Below are 22432 nucleotides of genomic sequence, written 5' to 3'. Positions count from 1 at the left end.
TGAGTCATTTTTGTCAGAAACAGGCAGAACTCTCAGGGGTTTCTCCAGAATGGAAGACTGTCCACGTTGAGTACTCGTGCTTGTACTCTTGCATGAGCTGTCTCTGCACACCTCCTCCAAGTGTGCCAGGAGAACTCAAACTAGTCAAACAAAGTGGACTGTAGGGGTGAAGCGTGCTCGGGCCAGTACAGATTGTATAGTGTGAGTGCGTCCTGAGACTTCATCTGTGTTTTATAGTCATATAATCGTGAACGTGTATGATAAAGCCGGGCGCAGCTGTAAACACCTTCAGGTTAGGCTTGGTGCATTCGGTGTAAATTCATGTCAGGACGTCAGTCGTAAGCAAAGTTTGATGTTTGATTCCCTTTGAGATTGAAACATCATAGCACTACTTAATGTGCAGTGTGAGTGAAGAAATGATCATTCACCGTTATCATTTACTCAGTAAAGTCGTTGCAGGTAAAATAACACATAGAACTCTATAGGAATCTATTTGGGAATTAATACTGTCACAAAACATAATACTGCAAGATGAAGGTGTTTCAAAATTCTCTTAAAGCCTTTGTATGTTGAGTACATTTTGCTTCCAACAGTGAAACACTTTACGTTTTATTCACATCATATTTAGAGTCACTAAAACACACTTTGCACGTGTGATCCAAATCGCCTGAAATCTCAATTTATTCCATGTTGTTTCAAAATCTTGAATGGCACTCTGCAGCTTCACAGGCGTCAGTATTACAGTGTCAGTGCAAATAAACAGAGTGTAGAGTAATCAAGTGCTCCGTGCAGCAGTAATGAATGTGTGCAGAGCTGCTGGCAGGTGGGATTACAGAGATGGTGAGGGTTTTGTCAGCTTCCTTTTGGTGAGATTTTCACGTCCCTGCACCTATGTATTATGCACGTTTGTGTGTGTGTGTGTGTGTGTGTGTGTGTATGTGTATATAAGACAGTGTTGGTTTTATTTGTTTAAATTTGACTCTTGTAAGGCAAAGAATGAGTGTGAAAAAAGGCTGTGTTCACACCTTATTCATGACTATTCCCTGTTGTAATGTGTGACTGCTAACAATTGGACCTGACAGCAGCGTTCTGAATGCGTGTGGCGACAATAACAGAAGACATCTGTTTCGCTCGCTCAGCGTCACCCTCTCTTCTCCATCACATGCCAGGTTTGTGCGTGTAAATGAGCTGATACGTCTCCCACAATACCAATCAAAACAGAGTGTGTCTTGTTTTTTTCCCGCTCTCATTGTCCTCCGCTGAGCCTAAATCAGGTCTGTCTCAGGTGGATAAAGATTTACTCATAATCAACACAAACCTCTCTTAGTGTTAAAAATACAAGTCACACGTGGCTCATATTCTTAAAGAGCAGAGGTTTTTCAAAGGTTTGTCCCTGATCAACACACATATATCAACTTTTTTTTGTGTTTTTGACGCTCATTTCTGTTCAGATGTATAAGATCTGGGTAACGTGTGAGAGCAATAAAAGGTTTTCATGTCATTTTGAGGTCATGTGCTGTACACAAAGAAATGAAAAACGTGACAGGTTGATAGGAAAGCAGATATAGAAGCAGGAGGTTGAAGCAGAGGCCTTGAGAGATGCAGTCTGAATGTTAAAGCTGCAAGAAACAGTGAAGTGTCGGAGCTGCTAATAGACAGGCTGAAGTAGAAGCTGCTATTAGCAACGAGTAGCGGTGTGAGTGTGTGTGTATGTGTGTGTGTGTGTGTGTGTGTGTGAAGTTGAATTCGTACCCCTCTCTGTCACCACCAAACTATCCACGACACACACACACGACGGTGAAGGAAGCAACGCCTCGATTCACACCACCAGTAAATCGAGGGGTCCAATTACGCCGGCTGGTTACCATGCCGACAGGAGGCGGTGCCTTTCTAAAAAAAGCCGGTAGTGTGTTACTTTACATAATTCCAGTCACTTTGGATTTTCCACTCTGCTCCTCCAGACTAAAGGAGCGACACAAGTGAAGCGGGTTTGAGGAGGCGCGTCCAATCACAGCGCAGCAGTGCCGGCAGCGCCACACCAACATCAGACCTGCAGCTCAAACCAGAAGTGCTGCATGGCAACTCCAGATGGGACTCTTTGTGTGGACATCATTGGTGGTTGATTTAAGCAGACATTAAAATGTCTGAACTGCAGCAATGGAGCTAAAAGTTTCATGTCTCTGTGTTTGTGTGTGTGTGCATGCCTGAGTGTGTGTGAGTGTGGAGCTCCTGCTGTGTGCGTACTGCGATTTGAATTCACACACTGGGACAGCAATATTACACCCAGTGGTGTCGTGCACGGTATACGTAGGTAAACAGAGTCTACCCACTAATTTTTTAGTCTCCATAGGAGGGTATACCCAACTCTCTCCAAAATCCCCTCTCATTCACAACATTCAGAAGTGTGCTGAAAGGTGTTTCCTGGCATGACCCTTCTTTACTATATATCTTATTTTATAGTATGTGTTGTTGCCTTTTGTTGGTTGATTGGGTAAGAATATCACGGTAAGCCAATCAGAGGAAGATGAGGCGGGTCAAACATCAGCTCGTCTCCCTCACGTGAAAATGATCCATTCAAAGGAAAAAGGTCAAATACGGTTTAGAAAGTAAACCTTTTACACCGAACTGCCACCAGATACGTGTGCATTGCATATCCGCTCCGGTCCGTTTCGGCTGCGTGCACCCTCGTCCGTCAACACCCACCGGCTGCGACAAAGGAATTCCTGCGATTATTAAACAAACTAACTGTCGACAGTGCGAGATAATACGATGTATGCGGTATAAAACTATATAAACCTTATAAACACATAACACAAAAACAGTCATTTTTCTGAATCGTTAAAACAGAGTGTTTTATTTTGAAAATTAACCGGATGTTTTAATGTTGTTTCGGTGCATCGGGCTCCGGCATGCGACAAAAATAGAAACCTTCGTATCTGCTGCGGAGGGCACCGGACTGACGGAGCTCAGACAGAGCGCAGCGGACCAAGTGGAAGCACACACATTGAAAAAAGTAAAAACCTATCACCTCGGACCGGAGAGGCATCTGGTGGAAGTTGGCCGTTAGAGTACTGGTTTGTTTGAAAATAAAACAAAATGTGACAAGCAGAGGCGGGCGGCTTGATGCTAGCCGAAATCTTTCAAAACACACAGCTAGGAAAAAATGATTATATATGTAACAGTGGCTTTTTATCCTCTGCTGGACAGGTCACCTAGAAGACAAAAGTTTATACTTCTTCGGGCACCGCTACACCCTTGATTACTCCGTTACAGATGCAATGTGTTAATACGAGGTCGTAATGACGGCTGCACTTTGTTACAGCATTATTGTGGAACTGCGATCTGTAAGCGGCTTATATACAGTTCAAATGTGGAGGGGTGTTTATGAATAAGTACTGGAACTTGAATTTGAAAACACTAATGAATACATACTTTCAATCAAAGTTTTCTGTGTACAAATCTGTAAATATTATTCACAGTTCTACATTACTGTGGTTCTCATTTGCTCGTGATCATTTCGTTTTTTAATGAAACACTAAACGTCACACTTTGATCTGCACTCACACTTTCTCACTTCCAAACTTTCCCGTCTCGCCCAAGGACGTGTGTTCTGATGTTAATTTTATGCATAATGAATATGTTGATATAAAACAGACTAGTGAAGCACAGGAGAGCCATTTTAAAAAGCAGCCACTAAAGAGGAACATTTATCCTGATCTGTGTAAGAGATTATCTTCACATAAGATCAGAACATGATTATGCTTCATGCTCTGTGAGGGAACGCAGATGATTTTTTATTTTACTCTTAATTATTCCTGCAGTACACTGGATTGTGAAGGCTCTTGTTTCTGTGGCGCTGGCTCCGTTATGGAAATATGCAAATGTAATCAGCGTAAATGGATTGGTTCTGAGCACAATAGTAATTATGTGATGGTTCTAACGAAGTGATTTCATTCTAACTACACGGTGACACTTCATATCTGACCAAACACAATGACACAGTGTCACTCTAGTGTTTGACTGTCAGGTTTGTGTGAGCAGCTGCTCTGTGCTACGGAGATGAAGTTTTAAAAAAGTGAACGATGATACTATTCTGAAGTTTCTCTAGTTTCCTCTGTGTCACATTATAGTTGGAGCGATATTCTGCTTTTTCATAATGCCGGTTTAGTTGTAACAACTGTCTGTGGCTTTCAAAGGGCTTTGTGAAGCCTGAGAAAAAAAAACCATCCACAGGATATCAGAGTAATGTTTGACTGAACTTTGAAGTGCTTAAAGGACACACTCACTAAGCCATCCGTAATGGCCTGAGCACGCTTCACCCTAAAGTCCAGTTCTTTTGACTAGTGTGAGTGCTCCGATCCGCGCTCAAGCACGGTACACTTCCTTGGTCCTGGCACACTTAAAAGAGGTGTGCTTCAGCGCAGTACAGTTCATGCACGAGCACAACGTGGACAGAATTCATTATGGAGATATCCCGGAGTGTTCTGTCTGTATCTGAATAACATGCCACTGTAAGGTTACAGTCATATTCTCTGATTTGTGGATGCGGACATCATGTCTTGTAAACTGAGCACGCTTCACTTAAAGCTGTGCATGTGTTGTATTACAACGTTGTGTACAAGAGGTACGTGGCTCAGACCCGGTTAGTCCTGGAGCCGTGTGAGTGCAGTCCATTCCCCCAATGGGGAGGGGGGACAATCGTGCTTCAGCAACTAATTTTAAGAAGGAGGCTTATAAGAATATTTTCCATTGCATGGATTTTTTGTACTCTTATGCCCGCTATGTGACACAAAGAAAGATGACAGGCGATGAGAGCCTGAGTTGACAGGAGGTGCCTGCCCCAGTACTGATGGCCATTTCTACACAACCGTGCCGATGACCGACGTTTCTATTAGCAAATGAAATTCTCAAAACACTGATATGTTGCTTCTGTCAATATTTCGGGATGATATCTTCAGGTACACTTTAAAGTGATCGATCCTTGTGTTCGACTGTGAGACCGGGCAGTTGACAAAGATTTGATGATTTGGGGTCACCCCTACTGTACAAAATAAAAACAGGGGCGTGGCCCCTTTAAAAAATACCATGGCAATTATTTATGAAACCAGAGTTTGATTAGTCTGATTGAAAATGACTGTTTAAATCAGATAGTGAATCAGTGCTCTCGTAACCTCTACCTTGTGTTTTCACTGCTCTGTAAAGCATCACTCTGGTCCTACTCTCTCTTTAGTAATTTTCCGGGGGAGGAAAGAAAGCAATCAGCGGTACTTGTGTGACTGTAGAGGAGACCCAGTGACTAATATAGCAGCTAATCTGGCTTCCTTGTAGACTCGTGCTTTGCTTTACTGTCTATTTTTAGCACAGAGCAGTTATTTATTTTATATTTTTTAAAGAACAAAATATTCTCTGGCCGAACACTTTGAGAGTTTCTTCTTCACATGAATTGAGGGTGAGTGTGCTTTAGAGCTGGTTTAATGTAGCGGTGCTCTCACCTGCGCTCCTCATCTGTTTTATGAGACGCAGCTGCACTGAAGCTGTGAGGACTTCTCCACACAGACACGGAGCTTATTAATCTCACACCGCTGTCGGCCTGCTGGCAGTGATTTAATGAGCCAATTAATGTTAAATAGAGGAGTCGCACAGATTGGGAGCAATTCATATGAAAAATGATTCCTTAATCATGTTCAACATGTAGATCTAGTCGACGTGCTCCTCTACCTCGCTGGAATTAACGAGAGATGTTTTTTTTGGTTTAAGAGTACTGGACTGGGTTTAAATATACCTGTGGATGTAATCCTTCTTTGCACCGTCTTTAATCATGTAAAAATACTGATTTCTTATCGCAAATGTATTTTGTGTGCAGATATTTCTAAAAGGCATTATTTCACTAAATGTTATCAGAGGTTCTGCAGGATTGTCCTAGATGTATGTTATTGACAGAACAGTGACGAATGTGTCAAACCCAGATTTACACTTAACAGTTTTGGAAATATAAAAAGGGCTTCATTGCAAAAGATTTCATGGAAAAATAAGTTATATGTCCGTACAGGCTAATGATCTGCTGACAAATTTTACTTGATCACAAGAAAAGAAAATCAAGGTCGAAGGACCACTTGATAGCTCTCAACCAAATCATAGGTCTTTAATCATTGACATTTTAATTTGATTATAAAATCCATTGGGCTCCATTTGAAATATTGTTTCCAAGGTCAAAACAGCCTTTCACATTCAGAGTGAAATTATTTAAAGAAAACCAGTCCATCCATCCATCCACTCATACATCCATCCATCTAACCATCTATCCACTCATACATCCATCCATCCACTCATCCATCCATCCATCTAACCATCCATCCACTCATACATCCATCCATCCACTCATCCATCCATCCATCTAACCGTCCATCCACTCATACATCCATCCATCCACTCATCCATCCATCTAACCATCCATCCACTCATACATCCAGCCATCCACTCATCCATCCATCTATCTAACCATCCATCCATACATCCATCTATCCACTCATCCATCCATCTAACATCCATCCATCCATCTAACCGTCTAACATCCATCTAACCATCCATCAATCCATCTAACCATCTAACATCCATCAAACCATCCATCAATCCATCTAACCATCCATCCATCTAACCATCCATCTAACCATCCATTTAACCACCCATCTAACCATCATCTAACCATCCATCCATCCATCTAACCATCATCTAACCATCCATCCATCCATCTAACCATCCATCTAACCATCTATCTAACCATCTATCTAACCATCCATCTAACCATCTATCTAACCATCTATCTAACCATCTATCTAACCATCCATCCATCTAACCATCCATCCATCTAACCATCCATCCATCCATCTAACCATCCATCCATCTAACCATCCATCCATCCATCTAACCATCCATCCATCTAACCATCCATCCATCCATCTAACCATCCATCCATCTAACCATCCATCCATCTAACCATCCATCCATCCATCCACTCATCCATCCATCCACTCATCCATCCACTCATCGAACCATCCATCCATCTAACATCCATCCATCCATCTAACCGTCTAACATCCATCTAACATCCATCAATCCATCTAACCATCTAACATCTAACCATCCATCTAACCATCCATCTAACCATCCATCCATCTAACCATCCATCTAACCATCTATCTAACCATCTATCTAACCATCCATCCATCTAACCATCCATCCATCTAACCATCTAACCATCCATCCATCTAACCATCCATCTAACATCTATCTAACCATCTATCTAACCATCCATCCATCTAACCATCCATCCATCTAACCATCCATCCATCCATCTAACCATCCATCCATCTAACCATCCATCCATCTATCCATCCATCCATCTAACCATCTAACCATCCATCCATCTATCCATCTATCCATCCATCCATCTAACCATCCATCCACTCATACATCCAGCCATCCACTCATCCATCCATCTATCTAACCATTCATCCATCCATCCATACATCCATCCATCCACTCATCCATCCATCTAACATACATCCATCCATCCACTCATCCATCCATCCATCCACTCATCCATCCACTCATCGAACCATCCATCCATCTAACATCCATCCATCCATCTAACCGTCTAACATCCATCTAACCATCTATCTAACCATCCATTTAACCACCCATCTAACATCCATCTAACCATCTATCTAACCATCCATTTAACCACCCATCTAACATCCATCTAACCATCCATCTAACCATCTATCTAACATCTATCTAACCATCCATCCATCTAACCATCCATCCATCTAACCATCTAACATCCATCCATCTAACCATCCATCTAACATCTATCTAACCATCTATCTAACCATCTATCTAACCATCCATCCATCTAACCATCCATCCATCCATCTAACCATCCATCCATCCATCTAACCATCCATCCATCTAACCATCTAACCATCCATCCATCCATCTATCCATCCATCCATCTAGCCATCCATCTAACCATCTATCTAACCATCCATCCATCTAACCATCCATCTAACATCCATCCATCCATCTATCCATCCATCCATCTAACCATCCATCTAACCATCCATCCATCCATCCAACCAACCACTTAGTCCCAATAGTCTTCTCTTCAGCACCATTCTCCAGCTCCTCATGGTGGATCCTAAGACTTGGGGCAAGATGTGAAATCTCTTGAGTGTTTTTTTAGAGTCTCCCCTTAATAGGTTTTGCCTGGAAAACCTCTGAAGGAAATTCCCCTCTTCCCCTGGAGACATTCTGGAAAAACCCCTGCACCAAAACCAACCTAACTGATTGCTTCCCATGTTAAGTTGCAGGATCTCTACTCTGAGCTCCCTCTTGATGTCTGAGCTTTTGGCTGTATCTCATTTTGACGGTTTAATTCCCAGTCTCATTCTTTTAGTCACTTTTGAAAAGTCAAGACCAATGTAGACCTTCTGGTTAATCATTTGCCTTGTGGCTAAACTCCCTTCTTTGATGGTGTGGTAAAACACCAGTAAGTCTGTTGATTCAGGATCCTTTGTTCCCTTGATCGTAACTTGTACTTCCTGGCTTGACTTTGCTTCTGCAGGAAAATCTTAAAGTCAAAATGTTGTCACTCAAGTCTTACCTATGTTGGGGTTGTATCAAGTCAACTTTGGTTATATTCTTTAATAATTATATTTAATTATTAATAATATAAATAACAATATAATTAAACTATGTTTAATCTCTCTTGGGGCACCACCCTGTAATCAGGGAAATATAACCAAAATATCACTCAAATCAGTCTCAAATTAGTTATTTAATTACTAATATTATTAATAATTAATAACTATATTTAATAAATTGAAGGCGTGAAATCCGTACACAAAGCCTTCGCACCCAGCTTATATCACAATGCAAATACAACCAGTAATCACAAAGGACTGCTCTCTTAAAATTATAACAGAATTTATTTAAACAAAGCAACATCAATCCAAAATCATTGAACTTAATCAAACAAATAACTATCATAAACTAATCTAAGCAACAAACATTATCAAGCAAGGCTTGTGGAAGAGGTGTAAAGGTGCAGTTGGGTGTGTGTGTGTGTGTGTGTGTGTGTGTGTGTGTGTGTGTGTGTGTGTGTGTGTATGTGTGTGTGTGTGAGAGAGAGGAGGGGAAGAGAGGGGGAGATGGCTTGTACCCATGTGGTCGCTCACGATGGCGCACACCTAACAAAGACCTGGGTGCGTGTGTGTGTGTGTCTGTGTGTCTGTGGATGAACGAGAGAGAGGAGGGGGAAAAGGGGGGAGATTGCTTCTTCCCACGTGGTCGCCCTTCCGATGGCGCACACCTAACAAAGATCTAGCGTGATCTTAATGTCTAAAAGAGGCCAAGTTCGGCCCTGCACGATCTGTGTCTCTGAGGCGTCTGGATGGCCGCGAGTGTTCACATCTGTGTGTGTGTGTGTGTGTGTGTGTGTGTGTGTGTGTGTGTGTAGCCTATGTGCGTAATGGCGAGGTGGTGGAGTTAGTCTCCAGATGTGCGTCTACACGGGAATATATGTGTCTGTGTGTGTGTGTGTGTGTGTGTGTTAGTAAGAGGAGGAGAAAAGAGAGAGAAACGCATGCCTGAAGAGGCCGGATCACAGTCCGAATCCCGCACCACAACTCGGAGTAATTCCCTTCATTCACAGAAACAAACCAATGGCCGAATTCAAGTTAATACGGTTTACACTGGCCTTTCTGATCAGAAGAGTAATACCCGGTTATAACGCTGTTACGCTAAACACATATAGGACGCAGCAGTCCGAAACGGGAACAACAAGAGTTTTAAACAGGTAAAACTCAGGACGCAGCGGTCCAACAAAGATAAACATTACAGTTTCTGCATCAATCAAACAATTGTTAAAAACACTCTCTAAAGCTAATTCTGCCCAGACCTAATTAAGCCTCACTTGTGAATCGCTTTGCCCGCGATTGGTGAAGGAAAAAGGAGTCCGGCGATAAAACAGATCTTCTGTCCGTCCAGGTGCAGAGGAGTTTTATGGCGGTGAGGGTCCCTTACGGCAAGAGCGGCTTCGTTGGTTCTCCGTCGAGTGGAAAGATGTCCGTTGATGACCTTTCGTTGCAGGACGGAATAAGATCGTTATCTTTCTGATAATCTGTTATAGTCTGACGCTCTCCGAGAAACTGAGATGCGTTCACTGGACAATCCGAGCTCGGAATTTAGAACACTGCCGGCCGCGGATTACCTGCGCGCCAAAACTTAAAACAAAGGTAGATTGTTGCAGAAAACAGGAGGTGAGCTTGTGTCTCCGAACACTTGAAGTCAGCGCGTGGAAAGAGAGAGAGCAATGGAAGTCTCATAGTTTTGTCACCTGGCCACCTTCCTGTGGGGTCTCCCTCAGGTTCCAGTCCCCCCTTTACGTCACACGTAGGTGTGAAGTACTACAGGGGATTCTGGGATAAAGAGTCATTTTGGGTCTCTTTGTGATCTCAGTGAATAACTCAAATGAGGCTTCTCACAGAGGTGCAGGCCCAAGTCCATTGTTTAACTGTCCTAAGCCTGCGTGGCCCAACACCTACAATATAACCCAGAAATCCAAGGACTCACTTGTGAAACCTGTTTTAATCAATATTCTGCCACCTGCCTGATAATATCTTTTCAAACATTTCTCCTCACATGCACTTTTTGAGATGAATATGTGGTCATGAACTCATCTCTCAACTCTTCTCTGAAAAGGAGGATTCATATCTTCAGAGCTTTATCTCATATCCTAGATCAGGGTTTAATCTCTCTGCAGTTATCAACAGTGTTTGTAAGCCTGTCTCTCTCAACATGAAGACTTTACAATGCCTTTCAGAAGCCTGATGTCACTGTCATTGAATAGTCACGCACTTGCTTGAGCCGTACACTCAATTAGTGTAATGAAATCTGCATATGAAAAGGAGTCGGGACGTGTCTTGGCTGTCCCTCAGTGTCCCAGCAAACTACTGACCAATCACACTCATCAGACATGCTGGACCAAGGGTTCCTCCTCATTATCTTTCATCCTCTCAGCCTCTGTTCTTCTTATGTCATTTTAATTTTTCCCTTTTTGTCAGGAACAATCTCAACATCCCAACGTATCTTTCTTCATTTCTCTTACATGTAATTGATATCCATGATACTCACAAACGCTACAGTTCCCTTCACTTAAAGGTAAATGAAAAGACCTACTCTATATTCGCTCTGATGTGAGGGACAAACGGGAGCCGTGTGCAGAGCTTAAAGCATAACAGAGACATGATGGGACCAAAGCAATCGAGTGGTCTGTGAGTCTGTACGATTACACACTGGTCCACATAATAGAAGCCCATTATCTGAGGGCCAGAGAGGAACGACAGGGGTGGCGAAGTCAGGCGGCAGATTAATGAGATTGCCATCCAGCTTGAGGAAATCACAGCTCGGACCGAGTCAAAGATATTTAGCGGAAACCGACCTGTACAGAGACGAAAGTATACTTGAGAAGCCAAGCCTATGAACACACTTCTATCAAATTAAAAATGTTTATGGTCAATCAGATGAACCAGATTGATTTTCTTCATTTCAAGCCATTTGTTTGTTTCCATTCTTTATTGGAAACTAGATTTGAAACATGCTTCAGGTAACAGCTGGGGTAATAGAGTTTAGAATGTGAATTGACTTGGAACGTTTTCCAGTTTGGTGTTTAAAGCAACTGTAAAACAATAAATCAACATCACTGACACCATCAGATGACCAACAGGCAAATGTAAAAATCATGAAAAAGGAAAAATAAATAGAGAAAATTTGAATTGTAGTTGCTTGGGCTGAGTAAAAAAGTCGATTTATCAGTGCATTGCGATTTATTTTTTTCCCAATTCAGTATCGAATCATAAAAGCTGTTTGGCATTGGCAGAGATGATTTGGCTAGTTTTTCATGGGGGCAACCCACATATTCAGCTCTGCTGCTTATCCCACAAATGCATGTTCCTTACAAATGTGGCACCATTTAAAACAGGTTTCCCAGCGGTATAAAATGTATTGCCAAGAAGCATTGTTACAACAAAGAAATTATCTACCAAACACAAATTTCCTTACATTTTGTGCGATGTTTATTTATTCTGCTTCAGAGAAACATTTTTTTTAATCTGATATTTCCTCTTGACTTTGCTGTCATGTGCCTCCAGAGGCCGTGTCCTTCAAGCGGAAAAAACCTCCCTGAAAACAGCGTTTGAGTCTATATCGGTGAACTCATCCATCATTGATTCATATGGACACACTATTTGTATGCAAATGATCCCTCATTGGGCTCTGAATCAGGCAGTTAATGGCGCTCTCGGGGTGATCTGTCATTCTGTGTACATGACAAGACGTTCTCATTCGCTGACATGCCTGTGCTGCTCGTCTCTCACACAGATGAGATCCAGAGTAACGCTGATCACACTGAGTGGTCTTTAGATAGCTGTTAGACACACACACTGTTTTCATCACGCCACTGAACTGCATGACCGTTTTTCTGAGCTGTCAGACTTTCTTCAGTCCTTAAAACCTTTTTTTTAATTTTTTTATTTTTCCTATTCTTTTAACAACTGCATCCATATTTACACCACAAAATCATGTCATCAAATCAAACATGGTTGATGACAATAAGTATCATTTTGCAGCTCCTACTTTTAATTGTTAAGACTAAAGTTAATACAAATGCTTCAGTCTGACATCGAAATATTAAAGTCTAATGAAACCATCAGCGTCTACACCGACTTATTCTATAAAGTTATTTTCAATGCCTGTAGCTGCTGCAGCCATGTCAGAGTCAGACGAGCCACAGCACATATCCCACAGCAAAGATTCACAGTGAGTGATACAGTATGTTTGACTGTTAAAGAAATAAATGTGAGGAGGCGCTGCTGAACGAGTTATTAGTTTGTTCTCCCCATGTTAAGAGGTAAGGTTGTAGTCCTCGAAGCGGGCGACAAGGGTTCAAATCCGACCTGTGGCTCCTTACCCGCATGTCATTTCCCACTCTCTTTCTCTCTCTCTCTCTCTCAGATTTCTGACTTTATCCACTGTCCTGTCTCTCCAATTAAGGAGTAAAAGTCACACATACACACACAGACACACACACACACACTTTTTTTGTTAAAAAGCAAAACTTTTGAGGAACTGGTTAAGCTCAGGAGAGCATGTGCCCCAAGAAGAGAGGCTACAGTCCTCGTCGCACTGGTCCCCTGATCCTGACACTGATTGGTGCATGTCATCCACCTCCCTCTCTCTCTCTCTCTCTCTCTCTCTCTCTATCTCTCTCTCTCTCTCTCACCCACACACACACTAGCTTTCCAATCCAAATAAAGGTAAAAGCACCAAAAGTAATCACAAAATTATTGACTATAGGATTATAGGATGTACCAATTTTTCCACAGGGGGGCGCCAAAATCAAAGCTTAATAAAAGTGCCTCTAAGTAGCTTTGAAGTGTATTACTCCAAATATACACATGATATAAAAGTTAAATAAATATAATAAATAAAGGTTTTAAGCTTTTATTTTATCATGTGCCTTTGAATGAGCCTTAAAGCTTAAACTTTATTGTTAATGTCGTTTTCATTTTATCTTATTGCATTTTACAAGTTATTATTATATTATCTAATTCCTCTAATTGTTTTTATTTTATTGTCCTTTGGTATGATTTCTTGTACTCTGCTTTTTATTTCTATTTCAATATTTGAGCCTTGTATGCGTTTAGGCTGTCTTTGTTGTTTTGGAGTCAACATTTCAAATGTAAATAACAACAGATGAGGTCACATGAGCGCCTCAAAATGATTTAAAACATTTAGAGCACTGTGCAGTCATACGGTAGAAAATAACAAATCTTAAGGATTAAAACTTAAAAATATGTTTATAATTAAGACAAAAGGAAGCGTTGCTCGATAAATGGAATCAGGATTATCTTTTTGTCTTATCATCTGATTTAATGAAGCTCAGCGTCCCTATCTCTACCTCTCTCCCTTCTGCCGCTTCCTGTTCTGGTGATCGGATGATTAAGGGGCGTTTCCTCGATTAAAAGATGAAACCAACCAGATTTTGCCACGGCCTCTTAACAACCAGACATCCAGCTGCCGTCGGCTTTCTAATCTGATCTCCTCTTTTCTTCTGTCGGTTCTTCTCCTCAGCTCATCCCACCGTTCTACCTTCACCACCACCATCACCCGCGCCGGTATCTAGACTCCATCGGGGAGCGTCCTATCCTGCTCTCAGCCTTACTTTCCCTTCGACTACATGAAGACCTCACGATTATGCACATTTCTCATCCTTTTCTAAACCTGTTAAAGACATCTCATAGTCGTTAGGAATTCTGTCCTGGCTGAAATTTATAGAGCGTCAAGATGAGACACTTGTGCAATCAGAAACATTTTGATCATCAGCAGGTAGCACCAGCATGAAATCAAACTTCTCACCTTGGTACTGTAAATACCTCACCGAGCTAAACCCACCGACATCCACTCCTTCACATTTTGGTTTGTCATATTTTAAGACTTCCTTTCAAGTGGAAATCTAATCAAGGTCTTCTCACGTCAGACCGAAACGTTAACCCACTGTGTGTGTGTGTGTGTGTGTGTGTGTGTGTGTGTGTGTCTGTGTGTGTGTGTGTGAAAATAAGAGCAGGCCTTTGTGTGTGTGTGTGTGTGTGTGTGTGTGTGTGTGTGTGTGTGTGTGTATGGTTACGTCAAGCACTGCACGCTCAGAGCTTTATAAGGAAAAAGGGAATAAATAGCGCTGGCATAGTTGGCTCCTTTACCGCGACTAAAAGGCCACCCACGTCAAACCACGAGGAACATCACTGAAAGAGAAGAGCTTGAAAGAGATAAGTGTCAATGGAGCGACAGGTACATCGTGTGTCTTTGTACACTCTCTTTATTTACCTTTTTTCTCAGACTGAAGCCGTCACTTCTCTTTGATATTAATCCCTTATATTTGTTCCTCCTTTAGTCTTCTACCCTCACACAAAGACCCTCCCTCAGCTTCATCAACATCAACCCTAAACCCTCCTTCTCCATGGTCAACTCCAGATGTGCTGTTTGAGTTTGTTTTGTTTTTTGAGTAGTTTTTTTTTCTTGCTGTAGGCTGCACCATGTTACAGCTAAGATAAGCCAGGACAGAAAAAAAAAGAAAAGAGAAGAAGACCAGCTGTACCTAAGCAACCAGGAGCACAAGCTGTTCTCATTTCTGTGAGAAGAGGAAGCGTTCAGTTTTAATCAGAAATGACCAAAATGTAACAAAAACAGGATTCAGCCCCATGAGGACACAAAATGTTCCTCTATGCCCTGCCCATGTGGCAACTTTCTCCCTATACATTGAGCCTTTTTTTTTTCTTTTCATTTTACCATAACAGTTCCAGCAATCAATGACAATCGTCAACTATCATCGTTTGATTGGCTTATATATCCTTGGAAATGGAGGCTAATTTCTCGGTAATTTCGATGTAGCCAGCAGTTTGAGTTTAATGATATAGGGTTGGGGGTTCCTTCTTTTTGCATCGTTTACAGTGTAGACGTAAACACCATAAGGTCATGGGCCATAACATCCCACAAGTAGATCAGGTTCATTTGTTTCTGGTGAATCTAAGCTTTAAAGGTCACATATTCTCCCCCCTTTTCAACAACTTTAAATAAGTCTCAAAGCTCCCCAAAACATGTCTGTGAAGTTTCTTGTTCTAAATCCACTCTGATCCTGTATTTGATCATTTCTATAAACCCCTCTATTTCAGCCCTGCTCAGAACAGGCTGTTTATGTGTCTGTACCTTTAAATATGTAAATGAGCTGTGTCTGACCACGCCCCCTCTCTGGAAGGGCTTGTTTGTACTCTGGCTTTCTCGCTCCATGTCCTATTGTTTACAGTGAGAAGGCAGACTCAGAGGGCAGAACAAACACCTAGCTGTGGGAGTGTCACCCACCTGGGGGGAGGGGCTACTGCCCTTTGTGATGTCATGAAGGGAAAATCTCCAAACGGCCTGTTTGAGCATTTCTGAAAAGTGGAGCAGGTAAAAGACGGAGAGGATGGACTTTTCTCATAATTGGGCGGTTTGCAAACAGACTACATGGTGAAGTGGATTTTGTATAATATATGACCTTTAACTGTAAATAGTAAGTTACACAGAGGCTTCAATCTGACTTAAAAAAAGAAATACATTTTCTTTTGCTTTACTTGCGTTAAGTTTGCTGAAATTAAATTATGATGCAGATATGTGAAAAGTTCAATGTCAAGCTTTGTCATTTTTGTCCTCAAGAGGAGAAGAAAACAACTTTTCTAAACGTTTGTTTAACGTGGCGCTGGTTCAGTTCAATTGGAAAAGCCCTAAGTACAGAAGTCCTTGTTGCACTGATTCCAGGTTCGACTCCCGGTCCTGACGCCATTTGGTGCATGTCACCCCCCACTCTCTCTCCCCACCTTTCCTGTCCATCTACTTTGTTCTATCAAATAAAGGCAAATAATACTTTTAACCTTGATAAAGGTTTGTTAAACTGAGGGTTGACTCGATCACTTCTGATGGGGTCGTTGTGGAATCATAGCAGTATTGCAGTGCAGTTACCAGTTGAGTTCCTTGGTTCAGGTATAACAGATGTGGGCTCATGATTTGTTTGTGTGTGATGCACAGACATCAGACAAATTACACTCCAGGTTCCCTCTCTTTCACAGAAACAAGCACTTAAGCTAACATCGCTGCTAATGGAAAACTTTGATAAGAAGTGGAGTCATGCATGAGCCTTGTGCAACATGTTCCTAAATTAAAATGAGAGGGAGAGTCTTTAGACTAAAGTGATATCATCCCCACAGCTGACATACTTTACGATCTCGTGTCTCTTCTCTCCGCCCAACTGGGTCACCTTTGTTTAACTGAAAGTGATGAGTCACTGCCTGCTCTCAATAGTCCTCGGATGATGTTATCTAACTCACCTTTACTGCAGATCGTCTGTCCACTCGCTGCAGCTCAACAGAACGTATGTGACTGTGTGAGGAGGGCATTCAAACATCCCTGCTCTGTTGTCTATTTTTTATTAACCTGTCTTGTGCATCAATCAATCAATCAGTCATTATTTGTATAACGCCAACTCATAACAAAGTGTGATCTCAAGACGCTTTACAAAAAGAGCATATATAGAGCACAATATGCAGGAAGGATTTCTCCTTTGTATTCCTCACGTTCTTGTTGTCCACACTTCCTCTCTGCTGAGGTGGAGGTCGGAGCAGGCTGTGCACGAACGAGGATGGCGATGGTCTAGGGGACGACACAGTCCGATGGCGGCGGCAGGGCGTCGGGTGATGGTTGAGACGACACGGTCCGATGGTGTAGACTGGGCGTCGGTGTTGGTTGGGACGACACAGTCCGATGGTGTAGACTGGGCGTCAGGTGTTGGTTTGGATGATGTAGCGTAATTAAATTATTAAGATGTTATGTCTTTATTTAACCTCGTATTTAAGAAGGGGCACCACTTCCTGTTAAAGGAAGAAAATAACTTTAATGGTATAAGTTAATTAATTAATCAGTCAGTTTCATATCTTGAAAGAAGTAAGTTCTGGAAATGTTAAACAAGAAAACACACAGACAAAGTCCTGAATTTTATGTGTAAAATTTAATATAAAAGGGTAAACAATAATGTATAGATGAAACAGATAAAGAATATGATTATTATGATCAGGATAATGCAATTATAATGTATGGTGACATTATATATTTAGTAATGAGATAAGACGCGGTATTGTTTGAATGACTTAATCAGAAAATGGTCAAAAAGGAAAAAGTTGATAAAAGAATTTTGGGATTCTATTTGGATTTAAAGGAGGGCTCTGAATAGACACGACTCAAGACTCAATCTTCCAACACCCCTTGCCACCAGCAGTCTTACTGTGAGATGTGTTCAATTGAACTCCGCCGGCTGGTCCCGCGTTTCAGTCTCTGGCAAGCGGTTCTTTTCAGGCCCAGAGAGGTCCACGGGCCAGATTAGATGCCTTAACACCTTGGTCGGAGTGTGCAGCTGGGATGGAGATTGTACGTCGGTTCAGTCGTTGTCTCAGAAGCTCCAAGAGGATCCAACAGGAAAAAAATATTAAAGAGTCTTTTGATACGTCGATTTCCAATTCAGATTAACCAGATGGCCATCTCGATGAATCCAAACTAAGGAATTGGCGTTCAGAATTGAAGAGCAAAGACCTCAGAGAAGAAAGTTCAAAAACCTTGCTTGAGCCAGAAAGAATTGATGTTTCCAAAAATTGTGCGTGAAAAAGAAAGTTCGGCAGAGACTCGTCTCTACGGCAAAACTTAAAAGAAGGGATTCGGACCGAAGTCCGAAGAGAAGAGAGCAAGAGGTGAAGCTCTAAACTTCAAGAAACCAAAACTAAGAAGAACCAAAGATCTGAGCTCAGTGTGAACTCTTATCAGCTGGATGAGAAGAGGGGGGTCTGCAGGAGAAAAGCCGCCCACGGGCTACTCCCATTCTGACCGGAGGACAATTGTTTAAACTAAACCAAGTTTACTCAATAAGATTAAAAATAAGAATCTAAACATATATACGTCACCATACATTCATTTTGATATTATTTCTATCAGATCCACGTTGATGTAGGTTCACGTCATATATTTAGACGAACATTTCTATCAGATTCATGTTGAGATGAAAATCACACCATCTGGGAACATCCTCAGTTAATCCCAGCCTGTAGGTGAACAAAAACATGTTATACAGTCAGCATTCTTAATAAGACATATTAATAAAGTAGGAAAAGAAGTTGGTGTCTTTAAATAACACCTTCTACAGCTAATATCAAAGAGTATGCTTTATAACACATCTAAATGTATAATTATGAAGGTTACGTATTCATGGATATTCTAACACTAGATGGCAATAGCGCTCCACGTCAAATTCCTATTAAACATAATATAACTCTTATTCCTGTTCTGAAGATCAGATTTTGAGTTTAAAAAGATGATTATAATACATTCAATGTGACGATTACAAATATCTAGATGAAGAAAGACATAAATGTTCATTTGATGCAGAATTGAACGCTGTGGTTTAATTCAGTTCTTCAGCAGTCCTTCAACAGATGGTCAATTTTACGACTTTGCAGAGACTGGTTTCGGTCACAGTTCATGTCTTTGGGGTCAATTTGTAGATAGCAGAGTGTTCTGTTTCCGCTCGATTGTTTATTCCAGGTGTTGTAAAAGTTCATAACATCCTGTCTGAGAGGGAGACTTAAATCATTGATCAGTTCCTTTGTTTCTTGGGAAAATAAACCCAGATGTTAATCCACAGTCCTGAGTCCTGCAGGAAGAGATGGTTGTAAACGTGACTGCTGATAACGGCTACAATGACACGGTCCAATGGTGTAGACTGGGCGTCGGGCGATGGGAGAGAGACGACACGGTCCGATGGCGCATGCCTCGGTGTGTTTTGCCGTTCGACCCTGTCAGTAAATAATGTTCTAACCCAGTTTTGAGTAATAATTTGATGCTGTACCTTTAAGCTTCATGTGGTTTTATCTAATTGTTTTAATCAGACAAAAGCTTTTGGTCATTACTGTGGTGGAATTTCTGTACCTATGTATTAAGATTTAAATGTACAAACATCATTATGTGTATTCACTGTTCTCTGAAGTCAGTCAGACCTGATAGAGTTCAGCTGTGACTAGAAAGCAAAGACAGCTTAGTGTGTCGAGGGTCTTCCCCTTTATATCTGCATGTTTGGTAGACTTAGGGTCACTGGCCATCCGTACCGTGCTGTACCCAAGCACGATTGCCCCCCCGCAGCACCATTCCCCCGCTGGCCGGTGCGGCCCGCGGTCGCACAACACAGGACTATCCGTGCCTAAAAGCACGATTACCTCTTGTACATAACGTCGTAATACAACACATGAGACGTGCAGTCGAGTCCGAGTCTGCACATCAGAGAAAAACACAGAGAGCATGAAAGCTACTTTTCTGACTTTATAGCTCATTTTAAGCCATTTTAATCAGACACAGCAATAAATAAATAAAAAAATAAAATAGACGCGCGGCTGAGTCCACAGGCGAGTCCGCGGCCGCACATCGGAGATTTTAATCAGACACAGCAATAAATTAATTAATTGTTCTCCGATGTGCGGGCGTCCGCGCGGACTCCCGCACATCGGAGAACAACACAGAGAATATGACAGCTACTTTGTGTCTTATATTGTGTCATGTTAGTCAGATACAGCCATGAAACTCTGGATTTCTCCATAATGAAGGCTGTCAGCGTTGTTTACCCACGTGCTTGTGCTCGTGCATGAAGTGTACCGTGCCGAAGCACACCTCTCTGAAGTGTGCCAAAGCCAAGGAAGTGTACCGTGTCTGAGCACGATATGGAGCGGTCACACTGGTCAAACGAACTGGACTTTAGCGTTGAAGCGTGCTTGGGCACGGTACGGATGGCCAGTGTGACCGTGCCCTTAGTCTCTGTTCCAAATTGACATCATAGATTAGTTTAGTATGACCCTGACGTCAATAACCTCTTTTGTATATATTCAAAAGCTGTCGAAGAGTTTGGGGGAATTGGCATAGCAGGGACACAGCATCAGACGTGTGCTTGCTACTCCATCTCTGCTCCAGAGTATTCTTGTATGTATGAACTTTCTTCAACTTAAGCCATCTGAGTCAACTGAATCATTGTGTGTGAAGTCAAGTTCTTAGTAATTTTCCCAGGTCTTGAAGGTCTCTGTCTTGTCTCCAAATCAAAATAATTTTTACTTGGTCTTGTCTCAGTCTCTGATTATAAATCAAGACCAGTCAAGACCACCAGCGTCTATTTTTATGTCATTACTGAGATTACAATGAAAACACCCCTTTCTAAAAAAAACAAATAATTCCAATTCATATGTAGTTTAGTTTTTATCCACTGGTTACGGCCTATGGCTTCTTTCCTGCATGTCATTCCCCTCTCGCTCTCTCTCTCTCCCCGATTCCTGACTCTATCCACCGTCCTATCTCCAAATAAAGGCATAAAAAGCCCAAAATAACCTTTAAAAAAATGGATGCTGCTGATCTTCGGCACACAAATCAAATCTCACAGGCGTTGAGTTGTCATGGAGCAACATTTGTTGATATCCTCTTGTGAACGCTGACATCATGCAGCCCCTCCCCTCCTGTCTAAAGATACAAGTCTTTCAACCCTGGTTCTGTTGGATCCAATGGAAATGAGAAACAACGTGTCGTATCCAGGCAACAAGTTTGTTGCCAGGTGACAGATACAGAGGTCCTGAGACCAGTGTGCGCGCAACAATTCAACAGGAATAAGACGAAGCAGAGCATCATTCACCTCCTGCAGCTCACACGTCTTTGATGATCCTGCTTTGATCGTCCCTTTAAAAGCGAACATAGCATAGCAATCATATGAGCTGTAAACTCCTTTCTGTTCTTTAGACGCAATAAACCCGTGAACGAAGAGGCTGTAAAACTATCGCAGGAGACTGATTTATGCACCTTTCCCTCGAACCTTAATCAGCCTGCCTAATTGCCGCATGGAATCATGATGAACACACACTGACGGCTTATCAGAGGAGACACATCCGCCAGCAAATATGAAAACAGCCGTAAGTGGAGGGATTATCAAAAGTGTTTCTGCCACAGCGCCGGGCCTTTCATGTGGCAGCCACGAGCAAAGATAATGATCGTTTCCTTCATCTGACAAATCCACCGCCACCATTAAAGGCTTTTATTCTCCACCCGGAGCGACTGTGTGTGTGTGGGGCGCCTGGTGTATTTTCGCTTTGATTAAGACGGAGCCGCTTTAGCAGAGGGGACATTTGTTAACTGAGAAAGTCAGATATGTAAGGAAAATATTTAATGGTTTGCTGCTCCTGATGTACATGGGACATTAAAGCGTCTCCTAAAGCTGCTGTGAGGAGTTCTGAACAAACACTGATGTCTTTATACGACCTACAACAGCAAACAGAGACAATCAGAGACATCAAATATTTACATAAAGTTATTGTTAATGCCTGTTTTATGGCTGCCGCTGGGTCTGTGTCAGTGTTTGGCCCAAGGACACTTCGACATGTGACCGCAGGAGCTGGGGATCGATGGATGGATGCATGTCGTAGGGCTGGGTATTTCCCACAACCAGACGATACAGAGGCTACGATGTCCTACTCAGAACTCCTACAACAGCTGTTCTTTATTGTTGAGGCATATTAAAGGAAGAATATGCTACTTTTTTGATCCAGCAGATGTCGCCCTTGAGCACCAGCATGAAACCAAAACAACTCGCGCTGCATTGTTGTGTTAGCATGCTAATGCTAGCGATCTTTATTATGCTCGTATCTTCACACTGCATGTAAATTTACCTGAAATGAGCGTGATCTAGAAATACAGTTAAGCAGTGAGTACAGTATGTTATTCT

The 22432-nt window shown here is 41.9% G+C and overlaps 1 long non-coding RNA gene across 1 annotated transcript in view; it reads left to right on the top strand.

Annotated features, from left to right (window-relative positions):
• LOC132956315 (uncharacterized) overlaps positions 1-10283 on the top strand; it is a 295674-nt gene extending 285391 nt beyond the window's left edge. The window contains exon 2 of the long non-coding RNA XR_009666005.1: positions 9632-10283. This is a non-coding gene — a long non-coding RNA (uncharacterized LOC132956315). The remainder of the gene's footprint in view (positions 1-9631) is intronic.
• Positions 10284-22432: the final 12149 nt, after the last annotated feature.

The sequence above is a fragment of the Labrus mixtus genome, chromosome 22, assembly GCF_963584025.1.
Source record: "Labrus mixtus chromosome 22, fLabMix1.1, whole genome shotgun sequence".
Taxonomy (NCBI): domain Eukaryota; kingdom Metazoa; phylum Chordata; class Actinopteri; order Labriformes; family Labridae; genus Labrus; species Labrus mixtus.
Note: the sequence above shows the minus strand (reverse complement) of the source record. Positions and strands in the feature narration are given on the sequence as shown.